Raw genomic sequence first — 12,357 nt, forward strand, 5'->3', positions numbered from 1 at the left:
TAACGGCAGCGTTATATACAAACCCTTTACCGCTGGCAGGACTCAGAGACGGCAGGCGCTTATAAGCGTTTCTTCATTACCAGGGAGATGGAACGAGGAGCGCAACGGGCGCATTTGTATGTCGTCGGCCAGCTCGCTCGCTTCTTCTAATATTTGCGCAGGGAGAACCTGGCCCTTCCGCTGTCTACTCGCGCTGCGCGTCCATCACGGGCCGCTTTTGTTGCTATCGCATTTATTGCTGCGCCCTTGCGGCGAAATTGACTTTTTTTACAACCTTCGAGTGCTTCGACGAAAAATTTAACGGAGGTTTCGAAGATCTAGGAGAATACTGCCAGCACACGTGGTTCTTCTGAAACGTTAAGGAAATGTCTAGAAATTGTATTCCATTATTCTGAGGCACCTCTTTAGTAAAGCGCAGCCCTCTTCCATTTACTTCAAATTTTTTGCTCACTGAGGTTACCACCGTTTCGATGTCCTCACCACTACAATACATCAAGCAATCGTCCACATAACGAAAAGACTTAATAACCGAATTACCTAAGGCGCTTTCCAAAAGTGTTTCAATCTTGCTAAGGTATAAATCACTACGAACCGGAGAAACCTTAGAACCACTACATATCCCTGATTTCTGCGCATAAACGCCTTCCTTCCAACCTACCAGCCTCGACTTTAAATACATGGAAATAATTTCTAGAAAAGCCCCGGTAGAAACACCACATTTATCGGTAAAAACCGTCTGGTGCTCTTGTTCGTTAATACATTCATTAACACATTTTAACAAGTCCTCATGCGGCAAAGAATAATACAGGTCTTCAATATACATACTAAAGGCCTTACAACAGCCGGGGTTCTCCTCTGAGAGGAACTGAACTAGCGCCTGAGAATTACGCATAAGAAAAGGGTCTGAAAAACTCAAAGACGTTAAGCAGTTCTGCAAATAACTAGATACAGCTACTTGCCAGGTGCGTTGCTCTGAAACGATTGCTCGAAACGGAATCTCGTTCTTATGTGTTTTCGCTGAAAAAAAATTCTAAAGTAAGTGATTTAGCCTTCTTGACATTGCAAGCTATTCTCTCAAGGTTATGTCTTAAGAAAAGGTCGACACCACGTTTTATTAAATGCGAAGCATTTCTTAGCGAACCTTTCGCACTTTGAGCGTTTCTATCTACGTATCTATCTATCTATCTTATCTAGCCGCCTACGTCTCGGTGCTGTCATGATCGCCTCCTAAACTTGGTGTAGACCAAAATTGGCATGGGAGGGTAAGAGGATTTGACGAATATGACTGTCGGGTGATGACATGAATAACATGCAAATCCTGTCGCGTACGTCGTCAAACCCTTTCCTCCCGACATGTGTGGCGCATACCTGTTTACCACGGGCAGCGGTGTACGGGTATGCGCCACAGGTGATTGACAGTATATATCTACGCCGGAGCGCCAAGAACAGACATTGATAATTTAAATGAGAGAGCATTAAGAAAAACCTACATCGGCAGCGTTGACCCAATGAATGGAAAGAAAAAGAATTAGGATCCCAGCAGGAATCGAACCCAAGCATTCTGCGTGGCAATCGGGTATTCTACCACAGTGTCACGCCAGGTCTATAAACTGGATTGGAAAAACAACCTATGCAAGCGTAATGTCGGTGCAACGTATATTGTGTTTGCGATGCTGGCTATTTAATTTTACAAGAAAGCAATAAACACTACATATGTATACTTCTATGATACAGGCGTCATACCAGATTAACGTCTGTGGTTTCAGTGTAGGCTCCGCTTTTAAAGCAGTCCTAGAAACATTAAATTTGTATTCCTATGATTCAGCAAGCTATATTGAAGCATTGCTCGACCCCGGTTGAATACATTAAGGGAAGTTACATGTGATATTCACATGATTGCACCATAATGTGCACTTCGTTTCGATAATACTGACGTATGTACTCTAACATGAGCGCTGACGTTACGTCGCACCATAAGTTACCCTTCAAACGCCATTATTGTCAACGTGCCTGGAAAGCCCGCGAAGTGCACATAGCTCCTACATTTACAAAAACACGTCGTAACGCTTGGCTCAAAGCCATATATAGAGCATAGAGAGAGCCCTACTGAAGCGTTCCGTAAGCCATTCCAATAATTCCATATGTTTCCATAGGAAATCCATATGTTTTCCGTATATTTTCCATATGTTTTCCATATATTTCCGTAATATTCTTACGGAAACATACGGAATTATTGGAATGGCATGCGGAACGTTTCAGTAGGGAGATAATAATTTTTAATTAAAATCCCGATAACATTAGCCTGGTTTGTCGCCTGGCTTACTACTCCAGGTGTCGGGTGATGACTATGGTATATACAGTGATGACACATACACACAAATAGTCCGTACAGTCACAAACACACATATATACACAAACAGTCTTTCACAAACTTTGGTTAAGTCGAGTGTTCCTCAGAACACCAACAGCGCTTTTGTGTTGCGCATCGCACAAACGCTGTCTTGCCACGGGCCGAGAAGGTGCCGCAGCTCCAAGTTCGAACAGCATAGAAGTACTCACTGACTGCTTCGCATGAAACCGATTCCCACAACGCGTGGGATCGGCCCAATTTTTAAATGCGAAGCATTTCTTAGCGAACTTCTGCGACTTTGAGCGTATCTATCTATCTATCTATCTATCTATCTATCTATCTATCTATCTATCTATCTATCTATCTATCTATCTATCTATCTATCTATCTATCTATCTATCTATCTATCTATCTATTCTGGGAATCGAGCGCGCCCTTCCCTTTGGCGCCTTGTTCCCCAGCTAGCGCGCGTGTTGGCCCCGCGCGGCTCGAGCGCCGGGAACCGCCGTTAATCGGCAGACCACGGCGGCAGCGCCAGGCCTCTTTGTCTGGTGCGAGCCATGCGTCAGCTTCCCGGCGCGCGGGCACGCGTCCGGGCATGCCTCGACATGCTCACATGCTCACGCCACCAAGCTAGTTTACGTCACTGCGCAACGCCTGTCTTCATTCGCCGCCAGTGACAACCCCCTTCCCCCTTGAGCTCGCTTCTGTCTCGCGCGGGCTTGCCCGCATGAGATGCTCTCAGGCTAGCATGAGAGGTTGACGCGCTGCTCTAGCAGGCGGCTTCTCGTTCGTGTGCTCGACTGCTGCCCTTTGTGTGATAGTCGTAGCGCCGCTGGCAAGCGTACTCAGCGCCTCCTCTATTTTTCAGTGCCTGGGCGAACGCTCTCCTCGGGCCGTCGAGCGCGCGCTCCGCGTCCGCTCGCCGCTGCCGCGTGGTGGCGCTGTGCAAGTAGACTACGGGAAGCTGGCGCTGAACGGCCGCGCGTATCACGAAGCTCACGAATTCTTGTATGCGTCCGAGTTTAATTGCATTTGTGCTTCTTGCAGGCTTTCACAGGTGCAGGGGGATGGAAAGAAACGCGAAAATAGCGGCGCGCTGTTTTCATTACGCTCTAACCATGGTGGCAATAAAGAGATGCTAGATGGTCTTTTATTGTGTCATGGATGGCGTCGTCTTCTCATCAATCATCCAGGCTATAACCACTTGAAAGTAGATGCGAAACAGCAAAGAATGCAGATGCCGCATGTTCGCGTGTCTTTCCATCCCCGCTGTAAGTATTCCGCAGGCAGACTGTCAGGCCGTGCTGCCGGTTCGATACTTGCACTCGAGTTTGATAGTATTTGCGTTTTATTTTCTATTTCAGGCTATTGCAACCGCCCCAGTGCCTTAGTATGTCATACTGTTGTGTTCCACTCTGCAAATCGAACTGAAAGAAATCACGATTGTCTTTTTTAATTCCTTTATTGACAAAGACAAAGAAATCTCACAGGGTCCCTTATGCATTCATCTAAGACGACTGAAAGGCGAAAGCCATCTTCTTCTTTTCTTCTAGTCAATGGATTGGACATTCCCTGCCTCCCTTCGAGATATTTCTGCGCCTAACGAGGTTTTCTTACACCCTCACGGATCGGAGGCAGTGCAAGCTTTCTGCACATCAGAGGAGGCATGCACTGCCTCCGTGATCGGCCCATTTTGACCAAGCGAAAATGTAATATGACGACGTCACGTTATGTGACGTCACGATAATGTCACAAAATTTTATTATCTGTGACGTCATATGATGACGTCATCACGTAATTGTTTTTTGCATCACTCGAGCTGACGCCGACGACGGTCAATTTTCGCATTTGATGAGGCATCTAAGGCTTTCGCCTTAATACACTGTTCGGCTGTCGTTCCATGAAATTCCAGCTGCCGCTGGTGTTGGTAGAGGTGGCTTGCAGTAATTAGGCGGGATAATTGGTCTCCTAATACATCTTCAAACTACACTAGAATATGCAGCCGTCGTTCACGACGCGAAGATTTCATAGAATATAAGAAGCAGCGCCTTACGAAGGATGCAGTACCGTCACTCTTTGCAGACTACCCTTCACGTTTGCAGCCCAAGGTAACAACTGAACCAAGCATTGCAAGTATCCCTAAACGTGACCGTGTTGCGTCCGAACAGTCAACGATTGCATGTAGTACCAGTAGCAACAGTGCCTCGCGATCGCCGCCATGTGCATGCAGCGCTGACATTAGGTCCCGAAGCTGAAGAATCGGAGCCCATGGACACTACATGCGCTACCGGCGAAACAACCGACAATCATTATGTACATTGTCACTGGAAGCAGCTTAGTGACATTTCATGCTATTTAGCGCATGAAATCATGGCTTGCGTATAGTGTGCTACACCAGTAGACGGTAGCACACATCGCGGAACTTTAAGCGCCCAAGTTTTCAGTATTAGCTCTTGGCAAATGCTGCTTTCGAAAATCGACTTTCAGACAGTCAATAACCGACTCTCAGTCAAGCGAACGTAAAAGTGACAAAACAATTTTCCGCGCATCACTGGCATGCGCTCTCTGGAATCGGGCTAGCAGACGACGCGCGAGCGTCTCGATCAAATAGCCGCGAAAGACATACCTTCGAAATGGGCTGGTTGCCCAGAACGACAAGTGCTTCATGGTTCCAGTCTACAAGTTTTCATTATACTTTAAACAACTTGAATACAGCCGAAAACTGAACCTTATAGCAGCTTCGAATGCAGCCACGGCATTAGTTTCCGCGAGCGACGACGCGACGGCTAGTCTACTATGGTGGCGGCGCCCGGCGGCTAAAAGCCGCACTAACGCCGACGGTCGGTTCCCATTGCGCTCCGCTCCTTCGCCCAGGCACAGAAAAATAGAGGAGGCGCTGGCGTACTCGATCGGTCTTGCGGAGTTCCCTTTACGGCCTGCAAGCCCGTGAATGTCGTACTGTGCTGCATCTTGGGTTAATAAACCCGTGTTGTTTGTTGACCTCCTACCTCGAGTGCCTTTCTGCGCCGTGCCGGAGAATCGACGAACCCGGCCGTAGCGTCTTTGTTCGCTGCGGCAGTGGAGAACGTCGCGTCCCTTGCCGGTCGCCTCGTAGGGTAAGCGTCTCGCAAACCTATCTCCCCATAACTGGCGCCCAACGTGGGGCCCGAACACACGACCCTGAAATTAGGAGTCTCATGCTCTACCGACTGAGCTAGGCGGGCTTTGCCCCGTTGGCCAGCCCCCTTACGGCTGAGCTGACCTTGCCACTTGGCCTCGGACAGCCTCTTTCACAGGCTGGCCTCGGTCTTTAGGAGGGGGGAATGTGGGAATCGAGCGCGCCCTTCTCTGTGGCGCCTCGTTCCCCAGCTAGCGCGCGTGTTAGCCCCGCGCGGCTCGAGCGCCGGGAACCGCCGTTAATCGGCAGACCACGGCGGCAGCGCCAGGCCTCTTTGTCTGGTGCGAGCCATGCGTCAGCTTCCCGGCGCGCGGGCTCGCGTCCGGGCATGCCTCGATATGCTCACATGCTCACGCCACCAAGCTAGTTTACGTCACTGCGCAACGCCTGTCTTCATTGGCCGCCAGTGACAACCCCCTTCCCCCTTGAGCTCGCTTCTGTCGCGCGCGGGCTTGCCCGCGTGAGATGCTCTCACGCTAGCATGAGAGGTTGACGCGCTGCTCTAGCAGGCGGCTTCTCGTTCGTGTGCTCGACTCCTGCCCTTTGTGTGATAGTCGTAAGCCGCTGGCAAGCGTACTCGATCGGTCTTGCGGAGTTCCCTTTACGGCCTGCAAGCCCATGACTGTCGTACTGTGCTGCACCTTGGGTTAACAAACCCGTGTTCTTTGTTGACCTCCTGCCTCGAGTGCCTTTTCTGCGCCGTGCCGGAGAATCGAAGAACCCGGCCGTAGCGTCTTTGTTCGCTGCGGCAGTGGAGAACGTCGCGTCCCTTGCCGGTCGCCTCGTAGGGTAAGCGTCTCGCAAACCTATCTCCACACTATCTATCTATCTATCTATCTATCTATCTATCTATCTATCTATCTATCTAGCCGCCTATGACTTTGTGCTCTCCTGGTCGCTTGGTTAATCGAATGCACACCAAAGTTGGTATGGCGTAACATGACTGTATGACGAACATAAATGACAAGTCATAACGTGAAAATCATGACACGCATGTCATGTACAGCATGATTTACATGCCACGCTCATGGTGCGCTGGCGGCCGTTTCGCTAGCTTGATATACACCAAAATTGGTATCTTGCGACGTGACTGTGTGACGAGCATAAATAACACTAGTTAACATGAAAATCATGACACGCATGTCATGTACAGCATGACTTACGTGCCACGCTCACGGTGCGCTGGCGGCCGTTTCGCTGGCTTGATCTACCCCGAAATTGGTATTGCGTGACGTGACTGTGTGACGAACATAAATAACACACGAGATAACATGAAAATCATGACACGCATGTCATGTACAGCATGACTTACGTGCCACGCTCATGATGCGCTGGCGGCCGTTTCGCTAGCTTGATATACCCCGAAATTGGTATTGCGTGACGTGACTGTGTGACGAACATAAATAACACGAGTTAACACGAAAATCATGACACGCATGTCATGTACAGCATGACTTACATGCCACGCTCATGGGGCACTGGCGGCCGTTTCGCTAGCTTGATCTACCCAGAAATTGGTATTGCGCGTCATGACTGTGTGACGAACCTAAAAACGCGAGTTCGCATGAAAATCATGACACGCATGTCATGTACAGCATGACTTACGTGCCACGCTCATGGGGCGCTGGATCTACCCCGAAATAGGTATTGCGCGTCATGAATGTGTGACGAACATAAAAACGTGAGTTCGCATGAAAATCGCGACACGCATGTCATGTACCGCATGACTTACGTGCCACGCTCATAGGGCGCTGGCGGTCGTTTTGCTAGCTTGGTCTACCCCGAAATCGGTATTGCGCGACCTGAGTGTGTGACGAACATAAATAACACGAGTTAACACGAAAATCATGACACGCATGTCATGTACAGCATGACTTACGTGCCACGCTCATGGGGCGCTGGCGGCCGTTTCCCTAGCTTGATCTACCCCGAAATTGGTATTGCGCCACGTGACTGTGTGACGAACATAAAAAGACGAGTTAACATGAAAATCATGACACGCATGTCATGTACAGCATGACTTACGTGCCACGCTCATGGGCCGCTGGCGGTCGTTTCGCTAGCTTGATATACACTAAAATTGGTATCTTGCGACGTGACTGTGTGACGAGCATAAATAACACGAGTTAACACGAAAATCATGACACGCATGTCATGTACAGCATGACTTACGTGCCACGCTCATGGGGCGCTGGCGGTCGTTTCGCTAGCTTTATCTACCCCGAAATTGGTATTGCGCCACGTGACTGTGTGACGAACATAAAAACACCAGTTAACATGAAAATCATGACATGCATGTCATGTACAGCATGACTTACGTGCCACGCTCATGGGGCGCTGGCGGCCGTTTCGCTAGCTTGATATACACCAAAATTGGTATCTTGCGACGTGACTGTGTAACGAACATAAATAAACCGAGTTAACATGAAAATCATGACACGCATGTCATGTACAGCATGACTTACGTGCCACGCTCATGGGGCGCTGGCGGCCGTTTCGCTAGCTTGAACTACCCCGAAATTGGTATCTTGCGACGTGACTGTGTGACGAGCATAAATACTACGAGTTAACACGAAAATCATGACACGCAAGTCATGTACAGCATCTTACGTGCCACGCTCATGGGGCGCTGGCGGCCGTTTGCAAGCTTGATATACACCAAAATTGGTATCTTGCGACGTGACTGTGTGACGAACATAAATAACACGAGTTAACATGAAAATCATGACACGCATGTCATGTACAGCATGACACGTGCCACGCTGATGGTGCGCTGGCGGCCCTTTCGCTAGCCCGATATACATCGAAATTGGTATCTTGCGACGTGACTGTGTGACGAACATAAATAACACGAGTTAACATGAAAGTCATGACACACATGTCATGTACAGCATGACTTACGTGCCAGGCTCATGGTGCGCTGGCGGCCGTTTCGCTAGCTTGATCTACCCCGAAATTGGTATTGCGCGATGTTACTGTGTGACGAACATAAATAAAGGAGTTAACATGAGAACCATGACACGCATTTTGGTAAACGACATACAAGACGATGTATGCAGCTCTTTGCTGGCTGCTTCGCATTACATCGATTCCCACAATGCGCGGGATCTGCCGGCTTTTTTAAATTTATTTATTATACCCTCAAGGGTCCCGTATGGGACTTTACATGAGGGGTGGGCGACATAAAATGGCAGTATCGATGAAGGTGTATGTTAGGATGTGGTTGAGTCTGCTTCCTGGATGGCATTTCTGAAGTGCGAAAAATCGCGGATGACTGCTGCTTCGTTCGGAAGGTCATTCCAGTCTCGGTCGGTGCGCAACGCGCTTCTTCTGAATCAACAGCCTGACGGGACACACGACGCACTTGTGAAAGCAGTTCAGGAACGGATAGCCGAGGTTCCACAGCGAACTTGTGTCCAAGGAAAAGTACGCACCGGATGCCACCTGGGATATCCAAAGGTTCAGCAGTTTCTGATGTTTTTGAGTGTCGGGCCGATGTGCGCATGTCAAACATCAAGAACAGATCAAAGGACCTGTGTGACAAGCTTCATCTAGATAACGTGCTGGCGAAAATTGTGAAATGCAACAAAGAATGTCTTGAGGTTTTCTTCAGTGCCAAAACGCCTAAGCCAGAAACCCCCCTTAGGGTGATTGTCTCCGAAATAGACACGTGGCAGAAGGTCTTGGCTCTCTTCCTACACCTCAAGCTTAACATCTTGGAGGTGGACGACCCATTCTTAGTGAAAAGGCCCCACGATGTTTTGGACTTTACGTCGTTGCACTTCAACGAAGTGCTTTCTGCCATTTCTGTTGATGTTAAGGACCTTTTTTTACTCTCTGCACCGTGATGCGTTACTAAAAAGCATCAACGATGCCCTTGAGCAGTTTGGCTGGATAGATTTCAAGGATGCATCAGGTGTCTCATCCAGGCATCTCTTAGATCTTTTAGCCTTGTACTGCGACTCGACTTACATTCAGTGGGATGGGAGACCTTTTATTCAAAAGCAAGGCGTTTGCATTGGACCTTGTATTGCGCCTGTTCTTAGCGATTTGTTTTTAGCCAGTCTTAACAGAATCCTCTTGACGTGTCTTATGGGCACAAAGGTTCCTAAATGTTTCAGGTATGTGGATGACTATCTGTTCTTTATCAAATCTGACAGAGGTTCCTTCGAATCTCAAGCCACTAGCATATTAACACTGGCACATGATTGCTTACAGCCACTCGTGCTTACTTACGAACTTCCGGGCGAGGATCGTAAACTCAGGTTCCTCTATGTACGATTTCATTTCCATGATAATCGCACGTGCTGGTCTTACGAACCTAGGGGGAGCAAGCCGTTCTTACCTTTCCACTCCTCCCACTCAAAACTGGTAAAATGATCCATTATCCGACACTGCCTCGATAACGCCCTAAAGAAATCCTGTTCCCATCTCTTGGGGACAAGCCTTCATTCCCAAAGAACTCGCTTGACGCAAGCAGGTTATCGAGATCACCTTGTTGTATCGGTTGCAGAAAGCTTGCTCAAAAAAACAACCGTCCAATCGTCAGGCCGGAAGAACAGCTAATTTTGATGGCCGAAAAAAGTTTGTCGCTATACCGTATCTGCACAGGATATCCCACAACATACAAAAAATTAGGCAGATCATACGCGTTGTGGGAATTGTTTTCATGCGAAGCAGTCAGCGAGTACTTCTATGCTGTATTTTATGACATTGAGCCATGCGTTACGAGGTAAATCGACGTCTTTTTGTCAGTGTAGTAGCGATGTGCACACCGTGGGCTTACCAGGCACGTCGACATCACTGGTATTTAAAGGGTGACTTATGGTGGGACGTAAAGTGAGCCCTCACGTTATAGTGCGTACGTCAGTATTATCGAAACTAAGTGCACCTTATGGTGCAATCATGTCAATTCATACGTAACTTCCGTTAATATATTCCTCCCGGATCGAGAAATGCTTCAATATTGCTTGCTGAATCATAGGAATACCAATGTAATGTTTATTGGACTGCTGTAAAAGCGAAGTCAACACTTGAACCATGTGACGTCCGACTTGGGCTGACCGGACCCCCGGCCTCGTAAAGTGCTTACACCCATTCTCTTAACCGACGCCTCGAAGAAAAGAAGGCCCCTTCCCCCTTCCCACCGGAGATGACGAAGACAGCAATGCGCAGCGGGGTTCTTGAAAGCTGTTGTCAATGGTCCTCGCGGGGCCCACCACGCAAAACCAGGATCGGTGGCAGCGTCCTCGGGCAGCGGTTACTGCGGCGGCGAGACGCCGTGCGCGCCCCTCAGTTTTATGGCGTGGGAAAAGCGGAGCGCCTATTGATTTCGTTCATGCGACTTCGCGATAGCCCTGTGCCGGCCCTGCCGGGACGGGCTAGCCTTCCCTCCGCTGCTCCCGGGGCTCATTACCGCGTCTTCCGTGAATGACCGCCTGCGACCATCAGGGAGAAGAAGCGGCAACTACGGGGAACCATACCGAAGACGCCTGTTACAAGCGTTGAAACACGACCTTGACATGTGGTCGTCTGGCGCGGCAGAAACGGGAGCGATGGGAACAGCCAGAGGCATTTATGCACGGCGCTCAGAACACTGCGCGTTGGACATAAGAGGCGGCGCGCTTTGTTTGGCCTTTGAAATTCCTGGGCGCCCCCTCATCTATGGAAAGTTTGCCGATTGCCCTCTCCAAGTTTTGCGCTTGTGCATTTTTTGCTCTGTTTTGCCTCAGGAGAGGGTATTGCGTGGCTGTGGTCTATGGGGGCCGTCGTCGGGCTGATGCAACGTGGCCGACAAGGAAATATTTTGCACCAATGGTGACAATTCTTTGGGTGTCACGGAGGGGCGGAGTCAGGGTCTACGAAAAGCGGCCGCGGGACCACGATCAGAGAGAAATGGAATGCGAGGAGATGAGATCGAGATGAGAGTCGATGAGACGAGGACCGAGGCAGAGGATGGAAGGAGATAGAGAGTACAGACGACGAGATGATGACTGAGGGAGGCGATGAAGGGGATGATGGAGACGATGAGGACGGAAGAGATCGAGAGTCGCGAGTAGCTGGACGAGTGGGACAGTGACCCGGAAGACAACTCACGAGCCTCGACCCGAAGCGACCCGAACAACGAGCCCCTAGGCCTGCGACATCATGGACTCACTCGTGAGATGAGCTACACCCCTTTCGACATTCACGAACTTTGCGGGAAGGGAGGCGGCGTGTTGAGACATTGCGCGGTTTAAATAATTATTATCTCCACCCCTCGTGTTAATCGCGTTATTTTTAATGCGAAGCATTTCTTAGCGAACTTCTGCGACTTTGAGCGTATCTATCTATCTATCTATCTATCTATCTATCTATCTATCTATCTATCTATCTATCTATCTATCTATCTATCTATCTATCTATCTATCTATCTATCTATCTATCTATCTATCTATCTAGCCGCCTACGACTTTGTGCTCTCCTGGTCGCTTGGTTAATACAATGTACACCAAAGTTGGTATGGCGTAACATGACTGTATGATGAACATAAATGACAAGTCATAACGTGAAAATCATGACACGCATGTCATGTACAGCATGATTTACATGTCACGTTGATGATGCGCTGGCGGCCGTTTCGCTAGCTTGATATACACCAAAATTGGTATCTTGCGACGTGACTGTGTGACGAGCATAAATAACACGAGTTAACATGAAAATCATGACACGCATGTCATGTACAGCATGACTTACGTGCCACGCTGATGGTGCGCTGGCGGCCGTTTCGCTGGCTTGATCTACCCCGAAACTGGTATTGCGTGGCGTGACTGTGTGACGAACATAA

At 49.0% G+C, this 12,357-nt stretch overlaps 1 protein-coding gene and 1 non-coding gene across 2 annotated transcripts in view; both read right to left on the reverse strand.

Moving 5' to 3' along the window:
- LOC119391998 (TWiK family of potassium channels protein 7) overlaps positions 1-12,357 on the reverse strand; it is a 200,127-nt gene that overhangs the window by 16,179 nt on the left and 171,591 nt on the right. The gene's annotated exons all lie outside the window — the stretch shown is intronic.
- On the reverse strand, positions 5,505-5,577 carry Trnar-ccu (transfer RNA arginine (anticodon CCU)). The gene has a single exon. It is a non-coding gene; the product is annotated as a tRNA-Arg (tRNA).

Source organism: Rhipicephalus sanguineus, chromosome 4, assembly GCF_013339695.2.
Source record: "Rhipicephalus sanguineus isolate Rsan-2018 chromosome 4, BIME_Rsan_1.4, whole genome shotgun sequence".
In the NCBI taxonomy this organism is placed as follows: domain Eukaryota; kingdom Metazoa; phylum Arthropoda; class Arachnida; order Ixodida; family Ixodidae; genus Rhipicephalus; species Rhipicephalus sanguineus.